Source organism: Mus musculus, chromosome 12 (assembly GCF_000001635.26).
Source record: "Mus musculus strain C57BL/6J chromosome 12, GRCm38.p6 C57BL/6J".
Taxonomy (NCBI): Eukaryota; Metazoa; Chordata; class Mammalia; order Rodentia; family Muridae; genus Mus; species Mus musculus.
The window spans coordinates 77,368,654-77,393,312 of record NC_000078.6 but is presented as its reverse complement, the minus strand read 5'-3'; the positions used below and the strand labels follow the sequence as shown (position 1 = coordinate 77,393,312).

Below are 24,659 nucleotides of genomic sequence, written 5' to 3'. Positions count from 1 at the left end.
GCATAAATCTCATACAGTGTCCTAAAGAATAAAGCATTAATGAGTTCTTTCTTTAAAGGAGCAGGTAACTAAGATTTTAGGTTGTGTGAACCTCTGTTGCTTTTGTTTTTGAAAGTATGTAATGTTTCATAAATTTCACATCACCCTTGTGCAGAGGCCATGCTAATTTCTGTATCATTCCAGTTTTAGTATACCCACTGCCACAGGGAACATCCTTTGTTATCTGTGTAGCAGTAAAGCTGCCTGAAGCAATAAGTAACTGAATAGGCGTGGCTCTCTTACAATAAAACTTTATTAACTAAAGTAGGAAAATAGCCACATTTTGCCCCCGGGCTATAATTTGCTGTTCTTTCATCAAAACTAATGTAATGATTAAGATTCTTTCTCACTCTAGAGCCATCAGTAATTGTTTTAATAATTTCAATCATAACATGTTAGATTTCCTTGCAATAAATTAAAATACTTTGTAAACTATAAAGAGATACTTTAGAACTGGTAGACTACTCAGCTATTAAAAAGAATGAATTTATGAAATTCCTAGCCAAATGGATGGACCTGGAGGGCATCATCCTGAGGTAACACATTCACAAAGAAACTCACACAATATGTATTCACTGATAAGTGGATATTAGCCCCAAACCTAGGATACCCAAGATATAAGATATAATTTGCTAAACACATGAAACTCAAGAAGAATGAAGACTGAAGTGTGGACACTATGCCCCTCCTTAGATTTGGGAACAAAATACCCATGGAAGGAGTTACAGAGACAAAGTTTGGAGCTGAGATGAAAGGATGGACCATGTAGAGACTGCCATATCCAGGGATCCACCCCATAATCAGCATCCAAACGCTGACACCATTGCATACACTAGCAAGATTTTATTGAAAGGACCCAGATGTAGCTGTCTCTTGTGAGACTATGCCGGGGCCTAGCAAACACAGAAGTGGATCCTCACAGTCAGCTAATGGATGGATCATAGGGCTCCCAATGGAGGAGCTAGAGAAAGTAGCCAAGGAGCTAAAGGGATCTGCAACCCTATAGGTGGAACAACATTATGAACTAACCAGTACCCCGGAGCTCTTGACTCTAGCTGCATATATATCAAAAGATGGCCTAGTCGGCCATCACTGGAAAGAGAGGCCCATTGGACTTGCAAACTTTATATGCCCCAGTACAGGGGAACACCAGGGCCAAAAAGGGGGAGTGGGTGGGCAGGGGAGTGGGGGTGGGTGGATATGGGGGACTTTTGGTATAGCATTGGAAATGTAAATGAGTTAAATACCTAATAAAAAATGGAAAAAAAAAAAAGAACTGGTAGACATGGCTTTATCTATATTGCATTAAATAAAAGCAATGACTTTCACTTAGTAGTAAAGAAAGTAAATAAAGCATCCATCTCTCTCTAACAAGCCCCAATAATCATCAACAAATAAATATATAACCAGTTACTTACTATGAATCTCTATCATTAATGCTATTGACTAAGCTACCATCTTCTCACACCAGAATTATTATAATAGCTTTCTAACAATTCTCCCAGCTTCTAGCCTTGCCTATTGTACTTTATTCATAGTGGCCAGATTAATAATCAAATAACACTTCTGCTTTGCACTTAACACTAAGTTGACCCTTCAAGTCACTCAAGAGTCAAGGCCAAAGTTACTATTTTGACTTATATGACACCCCCACCATAGTCTATCATTTCATCTGATCCCTTCCAAATGGCTTCACTGTTTATTTTATATTTCAGTCACAGTACCAACCAAATATCCTTCAAATATTTTTTCAAATGTCACTTTCTCCATAAGGCTTTCCTAGATTAACTTACTTTGCTCCCTCTCCATTCCCTCCTTCATTTAACTCACAGAAAACTGGACTATGAATGATCATACAGCAAATATGTGATAACACATTTGAAAAAAGAAATTATTGACTTGAAAATGACAAGTAAAATCTTAAATACAATTTAGACTATTCAGCCTAGGTTAGTAGAAGAACACTTTAAACATGCTTTGAAACAAAGGGTCATTTTCAAAGCATTTTAGATATTTATTGGTATCAATATTACTTACTACAGGACACTCTGAAGCTTAGCCATTACCATTTTCACCCTTTTGAACATCGTGTCTAAAATGTAGTGTTTTATGAATTTTTATATTTGTCATTCTTACTTAAGATTAAAAATAATTTTTATATAGAAGAAACTTTTAACTGCTTCTTTAACAAATCTGCTAGGTTACACACTGAGAACAGTTTCAAATATAATTTTTTCATATTGTTAAACTGAGCTTCTTCTGAAATATTATATAGCCCACAATACTCTTTTTCTGTTGTTGTTTTTGTTGTTTCTGAAAGTTACTACTTTCCATGGCTTAAGTATGTTCTGAATGTCCCCAAGGGCCCATTGTGATTAAAGTCTTAAATCTTCAGAGTAGGGCACACTGGGAGGTGACAGAATGGGAACAGGTTATCTTAAAGGAGGTCCTAAGGTTCCTGGGTGAGAAGCACCCTCAAAAGAAGTTATGTGACAACATTTATATTCATAGTTTGTCTCTGTCGTCCTCCCTCCCTCTCTCTGCCCTCTCTCTGCCCTCTCTCTGCCCTCTCTCTGCCCTCTCTCTGCCCTCTCTCTCTCTCTCTCTCTCTCTCTCTCTCTCTCTCTCTCTCTCTCTCTCTCTCTCTCTTTCTCTCTCTCTCTCTCTGACTACCTCCTTGGCCATGTAAGCTCTTCCACACATACTACCATACTGCTGTGAGGACTTCTGCTGGAACTGAGCCAGACAGTACCAAGCCTAAAAACCTAAAAACAAGTCTCTTATCTTTATAAAATTGGCTGTTTCCAGACATTTCACTATGGTAATGCAAATCTGCTTAACATACTGACCTCACAGAATTATGATTTGAACTGAGAAGTCTTTAACTAGTATTATACTTTAAAGCTCAGTTAGAAATTTACAATCTTTTCTCAGTTTTATAAACCTCAGTCACAACACACTCATAGTGCTATATATACCATAGGTTTTACAACATCAACTCATTTCCTCCTACTACTCATCAAGGAGTAATGGTTATGAATCCTATTGCAAACTCAGTGTTAAATAACAGTGTTACTGCTGAAGATAAAGCACAGTAGAATAAAAACCCACTCTATAAGCAAATACTTGTAGGAGGAAAGAAGGAAACCCAATATGCTACGATTAGCTTTAAAATTAAAATGAACATGTACGCATATGCACGTGCACAGGGAAAAAGTGGTAAGTTTTATTGATATTTAGTTCCTACTGGGGAAAAAAACCACACTAAGCCTAATTTGGAAGAAAGTGTATAAAAGCTGTTGTGGTTTAGGCTCTCTCCTTTTTTTTAATGTATTTTTTCCTTAACACAGGCTCTGGCAATGTAGTCCAGTCTGGCTTCAAACTTGTGACTTCTTTGCATCACTCTCTAGAGTATTAGGATCTACACCTAGCTATGGTTTCTGGTCTTAGAAATCAGCAGTTCTGTATCACCAAAATTAAAGCAGAGTTCTGAACTTAAATACATACTAAGTCTCGCAAATTCATTTTATCCCAACCTCTGTGGAATTCAGAATGATCAAACAACTAGATGACTAAACATAAGAAAAGTGCTCAAGAGAGGACAGGTGTCCGCCTGGCTTGGGAGGCGGCCTCAGCAGCAGCGGTCGCCATCTTGGTTCCGGGACTCAGCAGAACTTAGGAAATTAGTCTGAACAGGTTAGAGGGTGCGCCAGAGAACCGGACAGCTTCTGGGAAAGGCGGAAGCACAGAGCCGCTGAGGCAGCACCCTTGGCGGGCCGCAGACAGCCGGCCACTGTCCGGACCAGAGGACAGGTGTCCGCCTGGCTTGGGAGGCGGCCTCAGCCTCAGCAGCAGCGGTCGCCATCTTGGTTCCAGGACTCCCTGGAGCTTAGGAATTTAGCCTGCACAGGTGAGAGTCTGCACCACAGAAGCTGACAGATTCTGGGAACTGCCAAAACAACACAGCTTCTGAGAAAGGCCCTGTTTTGGGCCTTCTTCTTCGACCAGGAGGAGGTCCAAAAACAAGATATCTGCGCACCTTCCCTGTAAGAGAGCTTGCCAGCAGAGAGTGCTCTGAGCACTGAAACTCAGAGGAGAGAATCTGTCTCCCAGGTCTGCTGAGAGACGGTAACAGAATCACCAGAAGAACAATCTCTAAACAGAGTCAACTATAACTACTAACTCCAGAGATTACCAGATGGCGAAAGGTAAACGTAGGAATCCTACTAACAGGAACCAAGACCACTCACCATCATCAGAACCCAGCACTCCCACTTCGTCCAGTCCAGGGCACCCCAACACACTCGAAAACCTAGACCTAGATTTAAAAGCATATCTCATGATGATGGTAGAGGACATCAAGAAGGACTTTAATAAATCACTTAAAGAAATACAGGAGAACACTGCTAAAGAGTTACAAGTCCTTAAAGAAAAACAGGAAAACACAATCAAACAGGTAGAAGTCCTTACAGAAAAAGAGGAAAAAACATACAAACAGGTGATGGAAATGAACAAAACCATACTAGACCTAAAAAGGGAAGTAGACACAATAAAGAAAACTCAAAGTGAGGCAACACTGGAGATAGAAACCCTAGGAAAGAAATCTGGAACCATAGATTTGAGCATCAGCAACAGAATACAAGAGATGGAAGAGAGAATCTCAGGTGCAGAAGATTCCATAGAGAACATCGGCACAACAATCAAAGAAAATGGAAAATGCAAAAAGATCCTAACTCAAAATATCCAGGAAATCCAGGACACAATGAGAAGACCAAACCTACGGATAATAGGAGTGGATGAGAATGAAGATTTTCAACTCAAAGGACCAGCAAACATCTTCAACAAAATTATTGAAGAAAACTTCCCAAATATAAAGAAAGAGATACCTATGAACATACAAGAAGCCTACAGAACTCCAAATAGACTGGACCAGAAAAGAAACTCCTCCCGACACATAATAATCAGAACAACAAATGCACTAAATAAAGATAGAATACTAAAAGCAGTAAGGGAAAAAGGTCAAGTAACATACAAAGGCAAGCCAATCAGAATTACACAAGATTTTTCACCAGAGACTATGAAAGCCAGAAGAGCCTGGACAGATGTTATACAGACACTAAGAGAACACAAATTCCAGCCCAGGCTACTATACCCAGCCAAACTCTCAATTACCATAGATGGAGAAACCAAAGTATTCCACGACAAAACCAAATTCACACATTATCTCTCCACGAATCCAGCCCTTCAAAGAATAATAACAGAAAAAAACCAATACAAGAACGGGAACAATGCCCTAGAAAAAACAAGAAGGTAATCTCTCAACAAACCTAAAAGAAGACAGCCACAAGAACAGAATGCCAACTTTAACAACAAAAATAACAGGAAGCAACAATTACTTTTCCTTAATATCTCTTAACATCAATGGTCTCAACTCCCCAATAAAAAGACATAGACTAACAAACTGGCTACACAGACAAGACCCAACATTTTGCTGTTTACAGGAGACACATCTCAGAGAAAAAGATAGACACTACCTCAGAATAAAAGGCTGGAAAACAATTTTCCAAGCAAATGGTATGAAGAAACAAGCTGGAGTAGCCATCCTAATATCTGATAAGATTGACTTCCAACCCAAAGTCATCAAAAAAGACAAGGAGGGGCACTTCGTTCTCATCAAAGGTAAAATCCTCCAAGAGGAACTCTCAATTCTGAATATCTATGCCCCAAATACAAGGGCAGCCACATTCATTAAAGAAACTTTAGTAAAGCTCAAAGCACACATTGTACCTCACACAATAATAGTGGGAGACTTCAACACACCACTTTCACCAATGGACAGATCATGGAAACAGAAACTAAACAGGGACACACTGAAACTAACGGAAGTGATGAAACAAATGGATCTGACAGATATCTACAGAACATTTTATCCTAAAACAAAAGGATATACCTTCTTCTCAGCACCTCATGGTACCTTCTCCAAAATTGACCACATAATAGGTCACAAAACAGGCCTCAACAGATTCAAAAATATTGAAATTGTCCCATGTATCCTATCAGATCACCATGCAATAAGGCTGATCTTCAATAACAAAAAAAATAACAGAAAGCCAACACTAACGTGGAAACTGAACAACACTCTTCTCAATGATACCTTGGTCAAAGAAGGAATAAAGAAAGAAATTAAAGACTTTTTTAGAGTTTAATGAAAATGAAGCCACAACGTACCCAAACCTTTGGGACACAATGAAAGCATTTCTAAGAGGGAAACTCATAGCTCTGAGTGCCTCCAAGAAGAAACGGGAGAGAGCACATACTAGCAGCTTGACAACACATCTAAAAGCTCTAGAAAAAAAGGAAGCAAATTCACCCAAGAGGAGTAGACGGCAGGAAATAATCAAACTCAGGGGTGAAATCAACCAAGTGGAAACAAGAAGAACTATTCAAAGAATTAACCAAACGAGGAGTTGGTTCTTTGAGAAAATCAACAAGATAGATAAACCCTTAGCTAGACTCACTAAAGGGCACAGGGACAAAATCCTAATTAACAAAATCAGAACTGAAAAGGGAGACATAACAACAGATCCTGAAGAAATCCAAAACACCATCAGATCCTTCTACAAAAAGCTATACTCAACAAAACTGGAAAACCTGGACGAAATGGACAAATTTCTGGAAAGATATCAGGTACCAAAGTTGAATCAGGATCAAGTTGACCTTCTAAACAGTCCCATATCCCCTAAAGAAATAGAAGCAGTTATAAATAGTCTCCCAGCCAAAAAAAGCCCAGGACCAGACGGGTTTAGTGCAGAGTTCTATCAGACCTTCAAAGAAGATCTAATTCCAGTTCTGCACAAACTTTTTCACAAGATAGAAGTAGAAGGTACTCTACCCAACTCATTTTATGAAGCCACTATTACTCTGATACCTAAACCACAGAAAGATCCAACAAAGATAGAGAACTTCAGACCAATTTCTCTTATGAATATTGATGCAAAAATCCTCAATAAAATTCTCGCTAACCGAATCCAAGAACACATTAAAGTAATCATCCATCCTGACCAAGTAGGTTTTATTCCAGGGATGCAGGGATGATTTAATATACGAAAATCCATCAATGTAATCCATTATATAAACAAACTCAAAGACAAAAACCACATGATCATCTCGTTAGATGCAGAAAAAGCATTTGACAAGATCCAACACCCATTCATGATAAAAGTTCTGGAAAGATCAGGAATTCAAGGCCCATACCTAAACATGATAAAAGCAATCTACAGCAAACCAGTAGCCAACATCAAAGTAAATGGAGAGAAGCTGGAAGCAATCCCACTAAAATCAGGGACTAGACAAGGCTGCCCACTTTCTCCCTACCTTTTCAACATAGTACTTGAAGTATTAGCCAGAGCAATTCGACAACAAAAGGAGATCAAGGGGATACAAATTGGAAAGGAGGAAGTCAAAATATCACTTTTTGCAGATGATATGATAGTATATATAAGTGACCCTAAAAATTCCACCAGAGAACTCCTAAACCTGATAAACAGCTTCGGTGAAGTAGCTGGATATAAAATAAACTCAAACAAGTCAATGGCCTTTCTCTACACAAAGAATAAACAGGCTGAGAAAGAAATTAGGGAAACAACACCCTTCTCAATAGTCACAAATAATATAAAATATCTTGGCATGACTCTAACTAAGGAAGTGAAAGATCTGTATGATAAAAACTTCAAGTCTCTGAAGAAAGAAATTAAAGAAGATCTCAGAAGATGGAAAGATCTCCCATGCTCATGGATTGGCAGGATCAACATTGTAAAAATGGCTATCTTGCCAAAAGCAATCTACAGATTCAATGCAATCCCAATCAAAATTCCAACTCAATTCTTCAACGAAATAGAAGGAGCAATTTGCAAATTCATCTGGAATAACAAAAAACCTAGGATAGCAAAAACTCTTCTCAAGGATAAAAGAACCTCTGGTGGAATCACCATGCCTGACCTAAAGCTTTACTACAGAGCAATTGTGGTAAAAACTGCATGGTACTGGTATAGAGACAGACAAGTAGACCAATGGAATAGAATTGAAAACCCAGAAATGAACCCACACACCTATGGTCACTTGATCTTCGACAAGGGAGGTAAAACCATCCAGTGGAAGAAGGACAGCATTTTCAACAATTGGTGCTGGCACAACTGGTTGTTATCATGTAGAAGAATGCGAATCGATCCATACTTATCTCCTTGTACTAAGGTCAAATCTAAATGGATCAAAGAACTTCACATAAAACCAGAGACACTGAAACTTATAGAGGAGAAAGTGGGGAAAAGCCTTGAAGATATGGGCACAGGGGAAAAATTCCTGAACAGAACAGCAATGGCTTGTGCTGTAAGATCGAGAATTGACAAATGGGACCTAATGAAACTCCAAAGTTTCTGCAAGGCAAAAGACACCGTCAGTAAGACAAAAAGACCACCAACAGATTGGGAAAGGATCTTTACCTATCCTAAATCAGATAGGGGACTAATATCCAACATATATAAAGAACTCAAGAAGGTGGACTTCAGAAAAGCAAATAACCCCATTAAAAAATGGGGCTCAGAACTGAACAAAGAATTCTCACCTGAGGAATACCGAATGGCAGAGAAGCACCTGAAAAAATGTTCAACATCCTTAATCATCAGGGAAATGCAAATCAAAACAACCCTGAGATTCCACCTCACACCAGTCAGAATGGCTAAGATCATAAATTCAGGTGACAGCAGATGCTGGCGAGGATGTAGAGAAAGAGGAACACTCCTCCATTGTTGGTGGGATTGCAGGCTTGTACAACCACTCTGGAAATCCGTCTGGCGGTTCCTCAGAAAATTGGACATAGTACTACCGGAGGATCCAGCAATACCTCTCCTGGGCATATATCCAGAAGATGCCCCAACTGGTAAGAAGGACACATGCTCCACTATGTTCATAGCAGCCTTATTTATAATAGCCAGAAACTGGAAAGAACCCAGATGCCCCTCAACAGAGGAATGGATACAGAAAATGTGGTACATCTACACAATGGAGTACTACTCAGCTATTAAAAAGAATGAATTTATGAAATTCCTAGCCAAATGGATGGACCTGGAGGGCATCATCCTGAGTGAGGTTACACATTCACAAAGGAACTCACACGATATGTACTCACTGATAAGTGGATATTAGCCCAAAACCTAGGATACCCAAGATATAAGATACAATTTCCTAAACACATGAAACTCAAGAAAAATTAAGAATGAAGTGTGGACACTATGCCCCTCCTTAGAAGGGGGAACAAAACACCCTTGGAAGGAGTTACAGAGACAAAGTTTGGAGCTGAGATGAAAGGATGGACCATGTAGAAACTGCCATATCCAGGGATCCACCCCATAATCAGCATCCAAACGCTGACACCATTGCATACACTAGCAAGATTTTATCCAAAGGACCCAGATGTAGCTGTCTCTTGCGAGACTATGCCGGGGCCTAGCAAACACAGAAGTGGATGCTCACAGTCAGCTAATGGATGGATCACAGGGCTCCCAATGGAGGAGCTAGAGAAAGTACCCAAGGAGCTAAAGGGATCTGCAACCCTATAGATGGATCAACATTATGAACTAACCAGTACCCCGGAGCTCTTGACTCTAGCTGCATATGTATCAAAAGATGGCCTAGTCGGCCATCACTGGAAAGAGAGGCCCATTGGACACGCAAACTTTATATGCCCCAGAACAGGGGAACGCCAGGGCCAAAAAGGGGGAGTGGGTGGGTAGGGGAGAGGGGGTGGGTGGGTATGGGGGACTTTTGGTATAGCATTGGAAATGTAAATGAGCTAAATACCTAATAAAAAAAATAATTTAATGAAAAAAAAATAAAAAAATAAAATAAATCTCAAAAAAAAAAGAAAAGTGCTCAATACGGTATGACATAGTAAAATGCAAATAAAACTACAATGTAGCAGTCATTTCAAGTCCAATTAATATGATGCTCACGCGCACACAGAGAGAGAGAGAAAGGGGGGGGGAGGGAGGGAGGGAGGGGGAGAGGGAGAGAGAAAGAGATAAAGAAAGAAAGGAACTCTCAGACACTTGGTAGGAATATAGATTAGTTCAATCATATGATCCAGTTATCTCACTCTATTTGCCAGGCACTGGCATAGTCTCACAAGAGAGAGCTATGTCAGGGTCCTGTCAGCAAAATCTTTCTGGTATACGAAATAGTGTCTGGGTTTGGTGGTGGTATATGGGATAGATCCCCAGGTGGGGCAGTCTCTAGATGTTCCTTCCTTCCGTCTCAGCTCCTAACTTTGTCTCTGTAACTCCTTCCATGGGTATTTTGTTCCCAATTCTAAGAAGGAACAAAATATCCACTCTTTGATCTTCCTTCTTCTTGAGTTTCATGTGTTTTGCAAATTGTATCTTGGGTGTCTAAGTTTCTGGGTTAATATCCACTTATCAGTGAGTGCATATCATGTGAGTTCTTTTGTGGTTGGGTTACCTCACTCAGGATGATATCCTCCAGATCCATCCATTTGCCTAAGAATTTCATGAAGTCATTGTTTTTAATTGCTGAGTAGTACTCCATTGTGTAAATGTACCACATTTTCTGTATCCATTCCTCTGTTGAGGGACATCTGGGTTCTTTCCAGCTTCTGGCTATTATAAATAAGGCTGCTACGAACATAGTGGAGCATGTGTCCTTATTACCGGTTGGAACACCTTCTGGGTATATGCCCAGGAGAGGTATTGCTGAATCTTCCGGTCCAATTTTCTGAGGAACCACCAGACTGATTTCCAGAGTGGTTGTATGAGCTTGAAATCTCACCAACAATGGATGAGTGTCCTTTTTCTCCACATCCTCGCCAGCATCTGCTGTCACCTGAATTTTTGATGTTAGCCATTCTGACTGGTGTGAGATGGAATCTCAGGGTTGTTTTGATTTGTATTTCCCTGATGATTAAGGATGTTGAACATTTTTTTCAGGTGCTTCTCAGCCATTTGGTATTCCTCAGTTGAGAATTCTTTGTTTAGCTCTGTACCACATTTTTTAATAGGATTATTTGATTTTCTGGAGTCCATCTTCTTGAGTTCTTTACATATGTTGGATATTAGTCCCCTATCTGACTTAGGATTGGTAAAGATCCTTTCCCAATCTGTTGGTGGCCTTTTTGTCTTATTGACAATGTCTTTTGCCTTACAGAAGCTTTGAGATTTTATGAGGTCCTATTTGTAAATTCTCGATCTTACAACACAAGCCATTGCTATTTTGTTCAGGAATCTTTCCCCTGTGCCCATATCTTCGAGGTTTTTCCCCACTTTCTCCTCTATAAGTTTCAGTGTCTCAGGTTTTATGTGGAGTTTCTTGATCCACTTAGACTTGACCTTAGTACAAGAAGATAAGAATGTATCAATTTGTACTCTTCTACATGATAATTGCCAGTTGTGACAGCACCATTTGTTGAAAATGCTATCTTTTTTCTACTGGATGGTTTTAGCTCCCCTGTCAAAGATCAAGTGACCATAGGTGTGTGGGTTCATTTCTGGGTCTTCAATTCTATTCCACTGGTCTACTTGTCTGTCCACGCCTGACCTCAAGCTGTACTACAGAGCAATTGTGATTAAAAACTACAGCCCTATCTTATGGAGTCATTATCTTAGTTAAGATTCCCTTCTGTCAGATGACTCTAGCTTGTGTGAAGGTGACATAAAACTAGCCAGCACAATAAAATATTGTGAATCAGAACCAAATAAAAACCCTTCCTTATTTTTTCATTGAAGACATAATTGAAATGGAGATGGGGTGGGGTGGGGAGGAGGTATGGAATATGAAGCAGACTGAGGGTGGATGGGGGCAGCAGGGAATGGAAAATGGAGTGTAAAAATTAAGTTAACAATAAAATAAAATTTAAAAAAGGAAAAGAAACAGACTAGACAACCCCTTCCCCCACTACCAAATTCGCACACACAAAATTGTTTTAGGAGGGGAGAGATAGGAGCAGTCGGTTACTCCTGACACATCTGTCAGTAACCCTCTCCCCTATCCTGGACAGGGAGTTCATTGTTCTCCCGAGCACGGACGACTGCAAACCGAGAATACCGTTCAAATACAGCCTGTAGAAAAAGACATAGACAAAGATATAGACAAAGATAGGATCCTACCTCTAAGTGGGGTCTCTGAGAATTGGGGTAGGCCATAAATCCCGGACGAGCCCCCACATGTAAGATCCCCGAAGCTTAGTCTCTGCTCAAGTCCCGGGATGAGCTGGCTAGCACCCCAATGACTCAAGAGAAAACCACACCTGATGCAAACTGCAAGAGGTTTTATTATCAGCTAGCTGAGGACAAACTCCTTTTGCCTTGCAGGGCAGGGGAGTTCGACCCCCCCCCCCCCGAGCAATAACAGTAGGGGGCTTTTAACAGCTAGCTGAGGGATTGGGAGGAGTTGGGAGGAGAGTTGGGAGGAGTTGGGAGGAGAGTTGGCTACAGCTCCTTTCTGGTAGGGGCGGGGAGGGGGGGAGTGAGCTCCAGCCTCTTTTCCGGTGTCTATCTCTATGTCCTTATAGGTCTTCCTACAATTATCACATCTCTGGCTGTAAGGCACAAAAACAAAAAGGCTTTTTGCTGGCTATAGAGAACAGAGAGCTTCTTTCTGGCTGTATTTTTAGAGATCAGGGAAAACAAGCTTGGGGCTTTACCTTCTAGGGAGAAACACTCTAAGTCGGGGTCTCACAAGAGAGCCAGAAGAATGAATCAAAATGTACAGTGGGGGCTAGGGGGCAGGGGAACATAGACCTGGGATGTGAGAGGCTACCAGGACTCAATGGGAATGATATTAGCCAAAATGTCCAACAGTGGGGAGATGGAACTAGAAGAGACAACCTCCAGTAAATAGATCAGTAAATAGATATGGTTCCCAGGTGAGGCAGGGGACTACTCACCCATCTTCACAATTTTTAACCCAGAATTGTTCCTGTCTAAAGGAAATGCAGGGACAAAAATGGAGCAGAGACTGAAAGAAAGGTCACCCAGTGACCAGCCCAACTTGGGACCCATCTCATACACACACACCAAATCCTGACACTATTGCTGAGGCCATGCTGTGTGTGCAGAAAGAAGCCTGGCATGGCTGTCCTCTGAGAGGCTCTACCAACAACTGACTGAGACAAATGCAGATACTTACAGCCAACCATTGGATTGAGATCAGCAACCAATATGGAAGAGTTAGAGGAAGAACTGAAAGAGTTGAAGGGGATTATAACCCCATAAGAAGAACAACAATGTCAATTAACTCAAGAGACCTCAGAGTTCCCCCAAAGACTAAGCCAAGAGTCAAGGAGCATACATGGGCTGATTCATGGCCCCAGGAACAGGTGTAGCACTGCACTGCCTAATATGGCCTCAGTGTAAGAGGATGCACTTAATCCTATGGAAACTTCATGCCCCAGTGAAGAGGAATGCTGTTGGAGGTGAAGTAGGGGTGGGTTAGCAGGTAGGGGAGCAGCCTCTCAGAGGTGGGGGTCGTGAAAAACTAAGTAAGGGGTACTGAGAAGGGGAGCAACTTTTGAAATGTAAATAAATAACAGAAAGAAAAAGAAATAGAAAAATAACAAGAGAAAATACAAAGATCACAAATGTAGCCAAATTTTAAGATGAAGTTTCAACTGAGTATTTTCATCTGCAAAGAACAGTGAAATCCTGTCATTCTCACCAAGATTCATGGGTACACTGTGTTGAGTGAAATATGACAGAAACAGAAAAGTAAGTAGCACATTCCTCTTCCATATACAAAAGTTTTTTAAAAGTCAACTTTAATATAAAATAGTGCTAGCTAGATGTTGAGAAAATGGGGGTAGGGTATATAAAGTGGGCTAGATTCAACCACTACACAATGTACACATATTGAAGCAACACATGGATTGCATTAATACCCAAAACCAACATGTTAGCATAAAAGTAAATAAGGCACAGCAATCAGTCAGAATACCAATTCATCACACTACTGTTTAATTTTTAAAACACAAACCCCCCTCACAATTAGACACCACATAAGTAAGTTATGACAGGAAAAAAGTTAAATTTTTATTATTTCTTCATGAACTCAATGATGTCTAGAAGTTGCATTGGTACAAAATGTAGTTTTCTGTGTTAAAATCAAATCAGAAAGTTGTAGCCTATTACTGAGAATTATAGTCATTAAAAAAGCATTCTGCAGAAACCTTTGGTTTTTCAGGGATTCTACACCTAAGCCATGTTCCCAATTAGAGCGTCCAAAGCTGGAAATTTTTCTGTCTTTTGCTTTTATCATGGAAGTATCAAGAAATTTCATAGTTGAGTAGTGAGATGGTGGCTTTATATAAGGCCACATCAAGGCCTAGCATATATAAGGCTAGGCAAGATTAGATAGCAGCAAAATAAGGGTACAGATGCCTGATGACAATGGGTACATTAGAACAGACTTTAGAGTCAGCCAGCTATGAGCAAATGATGTCTATGTTTGTGCTATTGCACTTCCCAGAGTGATTCTTCTATTTTCATAATCATAAAACTTTTATGTGTAAAAAGAGGATGTCTAGTCTGTCTTAAATTTGCCATCAGGGAAACTATAACACAGAAGGTTTTTATTTATTTCTGATTCAAAATGCTAAAACATAAAAACTTCCCTCAAGGGCCAGTACAGTTATAATTCATACAAGAATATTCTGAAGGTGAAGTTTCAACATCCAAGATAAACTGGAATAAGAGATTGCAGCAAAGTCTAGACCCTGGGTAAATCTGGTTCACAGTCAAGAAAAATTACTTGAAATTTGTCTAAACTTGCTGTGCTGGTTGGTCATTTTCATTGCCAGTTACACTGGAGTTAGAAGCATCAAGTGAATGAGGGTATTTTCAAAAAGGCTTGACTGCAGACTCAAACAACAGTAGGCACCCATCGCCTATCTCTCTCTGTGTTGGGGTCCCAGACTGAATAAAAGGAATAAGCAAGTGGAGCACCTGCATTCCTCTGTCTCCTGACTGCAAACAAGTGACCTGCAGCCTAACACCCCTGCCAACTTGAGTTTCCTGCAATAGTAGACTGTACTCTCAAACTGAGCATCAAAATAACTTTTGGGCTTTAAGTTGTTTCTTGTCAGGTAGTTGATCACAGTAGCAAGGAAAGTAACTGAAACATTAGCTAAAAATAGGTTGAGAGTAATTCCTCCTTATCCATCAGAGATGCATTTGGAAACCCCCATCCAGTAGATGCTTGAAATTTGCAGTACCAATTTTCCCAATACATACAAACCCATAGTAATGTTTACTTTATAGATTATATGTAGCAAGAAATCAATATGTCTACCTCTGTACTTTGTGGTATTAAGAAACAAAACAAGGGCTTCATGAAAGCAAGCACTACAGCACTGCCATAGTCCATCTGGTAACAAAGATAGCTACTAAGTGAGTGTTGGTTAGCATGTGCAGTATGGATTGAATATGCAAAGAGATTATTCACATCCTGGCAAGATGGTATGAGATCTCAACTATGTCATTTAGAATGATATGCAATTTAAAACTTGTGAACTGTTTATTTCTGGAATTTTCCATTTAGTATTTTTGGACTGTGGTTGACAATGGCTAACAGACTAGAAAGCAAACAATAGATAAGAGGGTACTACTGTAATTCTGCTTACTTCAGAGGGTTATTGAACTAGTAAGGTGGTTATATTGATAATTGTGATGGTTTGTATATCCTTGGACCAGGGAGTGGCACCATCTGAAGGTGTGGCCTTGTTGGAATGGGTGTGTCACTGTGGGTGTGGGTATAAGATCCTCACCCTAGTTGCCTGGAAGTCAGTCTTCCACTAGCAGCCTTTGGATGAAGACATAGAACTCTCAGCTCCTCCTGCACCAGGCCTGCCTGGATACTGCCATGCTCCCACCTTGATGATAATGGACTGAACCTCTGAACCTGTAAGCCAGCCCCAATTAAATGTTGTTTTTTATAAGACTTGCCTTGATCATGGTGTCTGTTCACAGCAGTAAGACCCTAACTAAGACAATAATGAAGACACTTTATCATTAGTACGATTAGCATATACACAATCTTTAGTAAATCATTAGTTTCAATATGTATATCTTTCTTCAGTTTGGACACCTCCCCCCAAATAATAATGGAGGCAGACAAAACAGAACAATGGGTACCAGGTGCAGTATGCTTTTTCACCTAGATCCTTAAAACTACAATTTAAGGGCAAGGGGGACATTCCCTGAAGAAAATGAAGAATTAGTATCTGGTAGATAGACTAAGTAGTAAAGAGAATGAGAACAACTTTCCACACAAATACCTGCCTGTACTCATAAGCACTAGGAAATATGTTTATTATCATTTGAAAATATACCTGGATGTCTACAGAAAATATTTTAGTCAAAGAATTCCAAAAGTCGAGAAAAGTTATAAACATTAAGAATAAGAAGAAGAATCTCAAAGAAATTAAGATTGTTTCTCCTCTCTCCATGTAATATGTGTGTGTGTGTATGTGAGAGAGAGAGAGAGAGAGAGAGAGAGAGAGAGAGAAGAGGGAGAAAGAGAGAGAGAAAAAAACACAAAAATATGATCTGAAGAACTCTTAAAACTCAACATTTTAAGAGTGGAAACACCAATTCTTAAACCTTTCAAAGTGAGTGGAAACAAAACAAAGTTACTAGGCCACAACAGCTATGATCAAAAAAAAAAAAAATCTTACAATGTACAAGCCTTAGCCTATCAATCTTTCCCTATCATTAGACAGATAACTATATCCCGTATCTCTAAAGTCCTTTTCCAGCTTCCATAATGGCCTTTTGTATATCAGCCAATCTCTAATCAGGACACTCAACCATAAGTATCATTTATTATTTGCTATTAATAATGCTGCCATTACATATTACTGATAATGAGATATACAGCCTCAGCAAGGAAGACGAGAGTGCTGCTTCCCAGATAGCTTTTTCAAGAGCTTTAGTCAACATAATTGAGAAATAGATTACTGGCTATTTGGTTCTGTGAGCCTTCCTGTCCTTCAATTTGAAGTTCAATAACTGTTATCATTTAAAAGCAGAAAGAAGAAGCTCTAGCAATTATTTCATAAACTGGTATCTGGCAGGATGAAGAAGGCAAAAAAGAATCAAAGTAGTAGTAATTAAGTGGAATACAGCTCTGCAGCAATCTAAAGGGTGATAATACAAAAACCCACAGTAAACTCAGAGGTCAAGGGACAAATTTAAGCACTAAAACCATAGTACCATACAGATAATAAGACCACAATGGCAAAAACAATCATCCCAAAATATTTACTTCCATCTCACCACTTCAAAGAAAGGGGCTGAGTCCAGTCATGATTAATGATTAAAAACAGCAAAATAAAAACAAAACAAGAGAAACTACTTGGCTGCATTACTGTGAAACACATTAGCAAGCAATGAAGGAACTTCACTGGAGACCCAGCGGTGCTATGGCTTGAGATCTATGCAGCAGGGAATATGCGATTAGGCAGCATACCCCTCTAAGTTCTTCATTTCTATTTAAGATTTATTTATTTTATTATTTGATATGTGGGTGTTTTTCCTGTATGTATAAAGGTGTACTGAATGTGTACCTGTTATCCAGAGAGGTCAGAAAACTGCATAGAATCCCTTGAGACTGTAGTTATAGATGGTTGTGAGCTGCCATGTGGGTGCTAGGAATCAAACTCAATTCCTCTGTGAGAGCAACAAGTGCCATTAACCTCAGAGCCTATTCTAAAGCCCCCTACATTCCCGATAAACTATTACTAATTGCTACCAAGTGATTACCCACATTGGTAGTAGACAACAGGACCTCAGCAGTTATTAGTCATACATAACAGATTAATCAAATAAATACTGTTTTGCTAAAATTATCAGGTGAGCTAAAACCTAGATATAAGCATGATATTTAGCTTCTAGGCTATAGTCTAGTCTCATATTGGGCACTATTACTGATTATAAAAGAAACAAAGGATTTTTTTCCTAAATAATCCTGGAATTTAGAGTAACAAACTATGATAGTCATGTTGCAGAACAGTTATCATGTAGATAATAAAAGAACTTTTTCCCTACCTTTCTTACCATCAACCTTAATCTCTATTATGAAAAAAATCTTGGAAGTAGGCCCCAGCCCTTCTCAAATCTGGCTTTAGAGCAGTCCTGTCTAAACTGGGTCTGTGCTCTCAGAGACACACCTGCAGATCTTACACCTACAGCAGATCCTACAACTATGCGATGCAATAAATAGTAAGTCCTGTCAGCTGCAGTCTGATGAGCTCTGCTCATCCAAGAATCTATTACAATCTACAATTACTTGAGATTATTCAAGGAAAAGACACAAACTAGCTAAGAAAAAGTAAGCTCCAACAAGAAGATGCATGCAAGAGGCTCAGTTTAGTTTAAGGATATAGAGTGGCTGAACGTGAGGGATGGGAAAGAGGGAAGTGAAGTTGGGATCAAAGAGAAGGGATGGCAATGCCATGCCAGACAAAATGGACTCTTAGTCAAAACTGCTCACACAGGTCAAACAAGCTCACTTATTATAACAAAGGGGTTGCTTTATTATGAGACTGTAGCAAGTGTAGACATACCAAACACAATGGCATATAGACAAAGCAAATATTAAAAGAACTAAAAAGAAACTCTTGTAACAACAGAACTAGTAACAGCAGGAAACTTGATACCTCATGTCTAGCAATGCACAGATCATCCTGACATGAAATCAATGGAGGAACAGTAGACTTTAACTCACAGGCCAAAGAGAACATTCTATTAATAGCCAAAGACATGCTCTTCTGAAGCACACATGAAACATTTTACAATGCACATGATATGTTATGCTTCAAATAAGGCTTAACAAATATAATGATTAAAACCATATTAAGGAGATATCATTCAGCCTTTGGTTATCCCCTTTTTTTCCTGAGCTGGGGCTCTAACCCAGGGTCTTGCATATATTAAACAAATGCTTTACCAATGTACTATCTATCCCCCAGCCTCATATTGGGTACAATTACTGACTGTAAACAACAACAAAAACAAACAAACAAACAAACAAAAAACAAAGGAAATTTTTTTCCTGAATAATACACAGTCAAAGAAATAAGAGGTAATCGCTTCTTGGCCTTTTGGCAAAGATGTAGAAGTAAGAGATAAATCAAGATATCCCAAGACAAAGTGTAAACACAACAAGCTCATGCTTGGATGCAAGAGTGCTAAGAGCTATCAACAGTTGTAAATACCTACATTTAAAAAGAAATATCTCAAACATCTCAACTCAAAACTTAAGGAACTAGAAGATGTACAAACTAAGGTGAAGTACAAAATATGTAGGCTACCAATAGCTAGGGAGAAAATACAGGGAAGATATTCAGTGATTATATGACTTATTATACTTATTGGCTTTTCTTCCAAATGGTGTGTATGTGTCTTCCCCTAGTTCATGTGTGATGGACAGAATACAAATTAGAAGAGTTGGTTTTCTCTTTCTACAACATGGGTTCCAGTGATAATTCAGGATAACTCAGGTTACCTGCTGAGCCATCTCACCAGCCCTAGAAAATTTGGTTTTAAAAGTCCACTGAAATTTAAAAAAAAAAAAAAAAAAAAACAACAACAACAAAAAAACCTTCTATATTTTAGGAATTCTTGAATTCTTGGTGGGACACTGTCACACAGAATTTATTATGTGTCTACCATTATATTTAAGTCACATCTTATAATTTATTTTGTTAGGTTTATCTCTGTGAGTTTGAAACCTGCTTGGTCTATATAGCCAGTCCCCAGGCTAGCCAAGACTACATAATCAGATCCTGTCTTAAAAAAAAAAAAAAGTATAGCCTTGGCTTATTTGCCAAGATATTCCCTGAATATAGCTTGAAACATCTTAATAGAATGCTGCAGAGCACTCGTTCTCATCTCTATCTTGCACAGGATCCTCCAGCAGAACATACACAACACAAAGAAAAGCCTTCATGTCAGACAGATGGAAGGCTTGACAAATGATGAATGGTAGTGTTATGTAATCCCTTCAGTGTTTTGTTTAACTCTCAGACAATGCAGCTAAGTGGAAGAACAGAACTGGGTAAACTGTTTCTGTCCATGCTGGCAAGTGTATCTCTGATGAACTGAATTTAAGCGTTTGCATTACTGAGGGTACCAGAAGTAAGAGCTTTGAGGTAGTGTTCTGAGACATATTCTAGATTTCTCAATAGCATTCTACTATTTACACTTAGGGTTTAGTCATTATGGTAACATTCAGAGGTAAGTTGAGACTTCACGTTATCTTCCTGAACACCAGTGAATCTCTCAAATACTTTCTCTTAAAAGTCAAGTTTGTTTTTCAAATTTGTGGCTTCCTCAAGCCCAGCACTCATGATAAGATTCAATATTTTCTACCATTTCACAGAGCAAATGTAGTAGTAACCCAGTCATACTCCCATCTAAAAAGATAACAGGTTTGCCCCTGGAGATTTTTCCCTAAAGGACTTTGTAAAGTCAATACAGCTTTTAGGGAACAGCAGTAGTAATGATGAAATCAAAATTCGTCCCGGCCCTATAGTATCAAAATGCTTTTCCGGAATACAGTTATTCTAATATTTGTGTCATTGCTTGTATCATCTAAACAAAAACAAGAGAATGGCAAATATCCTGCAGTTCTTTACCCCTTTCTTCTAGAAAAGAACAGAAGTTCTAGAAAAGAACAGAAGTTTATTGTCAAAAGCAACTGAAAGCAATCAATGTAAAAAAGAACAACTCTACCAATTGTTTTTAGAGTAAGAGATACCCCCCTCCCCAACAACAGACACCAGCTTTGTCAACCATAGGCTTAGGGTACAAGAAGAGCAGAGAGTATTGGTAGCTTAGGGATATTTCTCTAAAAATATAAAATGCCCAACAATGGGGAGATGGAACTGGAAGAGACCAAATCCAGTAGATAGATATGGCCCCCAGGTGAGGCAGGGGACCACCCACCCATCTTCACAATTTTTAACCCAGAATTGTTCCTGTCTAAAGGAAATGCAGGGACAAAAATGGAGCAGAGACTGAAAGAAAGGTCACCCAGTGACCAGCCCAACTTGGGACCCATCTCATACACACACACCAAATCCTGACACTATTGCTGAGGCCATGCTGTGTGTGCAGAAAGAAGCCCGGCATGGCTGTCCTCTGAGAGGCTCTACCAACAACTGACTGAGACAAATGCAGATACTTACAGCCAACCATTGGATTGAGATCAGCAACCAATATGGAAGAGTTAGAGGAAGAACTGAAAGAGTTGAAGGGGATTATAACCCCATAAGAAGAAAAACAATGTCAATTAACTCAGACCCCTCAGAGCTCCCAAAGACTAAGCCAAGAGCCAAGGAGCATACATGGACTGGTTCACGGCCCCAGGAACAGGTGTAAGAGTGCACTGCCTTATATGGCTTCAGTGTAAGAGGATGCACTTAATCCTGTAGAAACTTTATGCCCCAGGGAAGAAGGATGCTGGCGGGGGTGACATGGAGATAGATGGATGGATGGGAGAACACCCTCTCAGAGGCAGGGTGTATAAGTGAAGAACTAGGGGAGGAGGGACCAGGAAGGGGGCAACTTTTGGCATGTAAATAAATAATTTAATAATAATAATAATAATAATAATAATAAAATATAGTTGTAAAAATAATCTATAAGCCACAAATTTCATTTAGGGAATAAATTTGCTGGACATATTTTAAGCCTGGTAATAACAATACTTCATACTTAGTTCCCACCTCACAGTTATCATGGTGCAAAATATTCATATCCCGAGGTTTACACTGGCCTCATAAAACAGGAAGCTCACAAATTCCTTTTTCATATCATGAGCTGCACTGGCCAGCCTCAGAAGCACTTGTAGATGCTCCTTCCCTGCTAAAAGTCCACTACCTTGCTCATGATAACAGAAAAACAAGAGCTAGCTTCGCCTCCCTGAGGACTGCTTCATAATGGGGCGCTCACAATTCTCTAGGAGGTTTGAGTGTTTTGGAACAGAATGAGGTAAATGTGTTCTCGAGGCCCCTTTCTAGGCCATCTTAGAATTTATCCACCCTAGCAGTGCTTCAAGAGTACCAGAGACCTTCAGGGATTGTCAGGCTCATGCCCTTCCAGACATAGGATATCTTTTGCCATAAGAATCAAATGTTCAGGTGAAGATATTAAGTCTGTTCTCCTTCTCTTCCAAGCTGGATGTCTTCACCCTGATGGACATGCCCTTCTTTTGCAATTCAGCTCTGAGCACTGCTGTTTACATTTTGATCTTGTTCAGAAATCTCATCAATTGTGTTCTGATTCAATGCCCTGACTTCAAATTCACTCAATCCTTTTATTCATTTTCTTTTTATTATGCTTATTTATTTGGAGCAGCATAACACAGTATACATGTGGTAGTCAGAAGACAGCTTGTTGGAACTGGTTATCTCCTTCCACCAGGTGGGTCTCAGGTATGGAACTCAGGCTGTCTGGCTTGGCAGCAAATATTTTACTAGCTAAGCAATCTCACCATTACCCATCCTTATAAATTTTCTTGTCTACTACTTGGCTTATTCCAATGACTAATAAGATCAAACACTGTCAATACTGCATTATCTTGAAGAACTGCCAACAAAGCCCAGTTATATAGGTCAAAGAGGTTTTGTAATATCTGGTATACAATTGTCAGTAATTATTTCATTGATCAGATGATTTATTATCTAAATCTCTTACAATTCTTTATCCACTTTTGACAGCTAGTTGGATCCTATAGGAACCTGAAGAAAGACAACTGTATTGAGAATTTTGGTTTCTTTAAAAATCCAGTTATGTGAATATGTCTTTTGTTTCAATCCCAGGTGTGGAAGAAGAGGCTGCCTCACCACAGGTGATTATGATTTGCCTTGTGCACTATTAGGGACATGATTTTTGCCAGCTGCAGATAGTTTAATTTTGGGACTCTGGAGAGGTCCAAGGGGGCTTGTGGCAGCCGTTACTCCCCTGCTGCTGGTTCCTGCTGGTCCTTGCTAACCCCTGCTGCTGTGCTTGCTGTACACTTGCTGGACTGCTGGTTTGCTATTGCTGGATTGTTAGATATTTTGACAATTAAGACTGGAATTGTCCATAGGTACTGGACGTAATCTAAAGAGTTTTATGTCCCCTTTCTCTCTAACCTTCTTTCTCTCCTACCTAGTGCTAGGGGGCTGGAAGGGATTGGGGTGGAATAACGGTTGGAAGAGTATTTGCTATAAGAACCCAATAAAAAAAGGAAGCCAACAGCCGACCTGTACTGTGTTGTTTTGTGTGCAGCTGAGGCAGTACAATACCACTGAATGACTGCTGATGCTCTCCACTTCCTCAAGGCAGCCTGTGTAACCACTGAGGCCAGAGATAAACCCAAAAGTAAATTATAAAGAAATTCTCAGGAAACCAATAGTAAGTAAAGAGATTAAATTAGTAAACAAAATATATGAAAGCCCTGAACCAAATATATTAGCAGGTATATTCTATATGCACTTAAAGAAAAAGCAATGTGAATCTCTCACAAAACTAAAAAAATGAGAATTTTCCAAACTCATTTGAAAAGGTCAGTATTACTGTCATACCAAACCAAGTAAGGATACTACAAGAAAAGATTAAAAAACAGCACCCCTGCTTCATTTATATACACTAATAGCCTTCAATAAATATGAGTAAACCAAATTCACTTTAAAAGAACCAAGTGAGTCTACAGAGGTAAATCAGGAATAAGACGGAAGATGCTCACCTCCTATACTTTTATGAATATGATTTTGGTAACCACAGCCAGACAAATTAGTCAAGAAAAAGAAAAAACAAATCTAAACCAGAAGTTAGAGTGTTTCTGTTTGTTTGGATCTGATATGATCATACATACAAAAACTCTAAAGGCATCACCAAAAATTTGGTGGTACTAATAAAAACATTTGATAAAGCTGCAGGACACAAAGCCAACATAAAAAGATTACATTTTTTTACAGACTAGCAAATGATCCCTTAAAGAAATTAAACCACATTTACAATGGCATCAAAAATGGGAATAACTTCGGAGAGGTAAAAACTTGTGCACTGATCTATAAAACTATAAGATACCAATTTAAAAAATATATATGATGCAAATGAAAAGATACCCTATGTGTATGGAATGGAAAAATTAATATTGCTTTAAGGTTCATACTGCACAAAGCAATCCACAGATTCAATTTTGTCTCTATAAAAATTCCTATGTCACTGTTTAAAGAACCAGATAAAGCACTCTTAAAATTATTTTTTGAACTTAAGAGTGCTATCATATGAAATTATCTTGGGAAAAAAGAACAAACCTAAAGATATCACATTTCCTGACCCCAAACTATGGATCTATAATAAACATAACAGTATGGTACCTGCTTGTAAGTATAATTATTTTCTACTTGTAATAATTTTCTAATTATATATCCAATAAATAATACTCACAGCCAAATAAACAACCTGACTAAAAATAGAAAAAGGAATTAAATAGACAGTTTTCCAAACAAAAAATAAATGGCTAACAGATACCTGAAAAGGTCCTTAAATCACTACCCATCAGAGAAA

The 24,659-nt window shown here is 39.1% G+C and overlaps 1 protein-coding gene and 2 pseudogenes across 8 annotated transcripts in view; all 3 read right to left on the bottom strand.

Annotated features, from left to right (window-relative positions):
* Positions 1 to 24,659, bottom strand: part of Fut8 (fucosyltransferase 8) — a 238,569-nt gene that overhangs the window by 82,686 nt on the left and 131,224 nt on the right. The window contains exon 1 of one of the 8 annotated variants that reach the window (NM_001252615.1): positions 4,290 to 4,449. The exons of the other annotated variants lie outside the window; for them this stretch is intronic. The gene's annotated coding sequence lies outside the window, so the exon portion shown is untranslated. Of the gene's footprint in view, positions 1 to 4,289; positions 4,450 to 24,659 lie in introns of those variants that run through there. 8 annotated transcript variants of the gene reach the window in all.
* Gm24775 lies at positions 111 to 209 on the bottom strand (annotated as a pseudogene).
* On the bottom strand, positions 20,001 to 22,821 carry Gm19234 (predicted gene, 19234; annotated as a pseudogene).